Raw genomic sequence first — 894 nt, forward strand, 5'->3', positions numbered from 1 at the left:
ACCAGGTGTTAAGTCAGTGAGCACAGACTTTGCACATGTAGATTTAATACTATTTATGATGATGTAAAATATCAAATAAAGCAAAATATACTGGGTACTAGTCACCATACAATATAATCTACAGCCTCTCAAAAGAGCGGAGGCTCTTACTGCAGCATGTTAATACCCTAATACCCTTGGTTTCCGAAGAAATGTTGGCTGAACATTGTCAAACAGTGTCTATAGCTCTATAGCTTATTTAGCTCTGCCCCTTATTGCTTAGGTTAAAATGACTGCATTTCAAAATGCAGAGCAACCAATCAGAACAGATATGATTTGCATGTCATTTGCATTGCAAGCGTCATGTAAAAATGATTTATAACTTGTTTGGACCTCAGAGGTGAAAATAAAAGGCAAGAAAAATGTAGAACACAGCACCTTCATATTAAAATATTAAATGACATTCTTATTAATCTGGCAGTGTTCGTCATGTTTATCAGGGCGAACTATTTTAGGAAGGTTTTAAAATGTTATGCTGTTGGTTTGACAGATTACCTCTGGTTTTATACCGTAAAGATCCAAAGCTGATTAGAAGCTTAATGTCTTTTCTGCAACACATGAAACAAGCAGGATTGAAACCTCATATCCTAGTGCTCAAAAGTTTTAAATCACTTGCTCTACTAACGACTTCATCCTGTTCGGTGTTGTGGTGGGCCCAGAGCCTACCCAGCATCACTGGGCACAAGGCAGGTACCCACCTTAGACAGAGTACCAATCCATCACAGGGCATCACACACACACACATATGGACATCTTTAAATAACCTGTCCACCTCCCAGCATGTGTTACTGAACTGTGCGAGGAAACTGGAGCACCCAGAGGAACCCCATGCAGACAAGGAGAGAACGCACAGAA

This window comes from Hoplias malabaricus, chromosome 1 (genome assembly GCF_029633855.1).
Source record: "Hoplias malabaricus isolate fHopMal1 chromosome 1, fHopMal1.hap1, whole genome shotgun sequence".
NCBI classification, from domain to species: domain Eukaryota; kingdom Metazoa; phylum Chordata; class Actinopteri; order Characiformes; family Erythrinidae; genus Hoplias; species Hoplias malabaricus.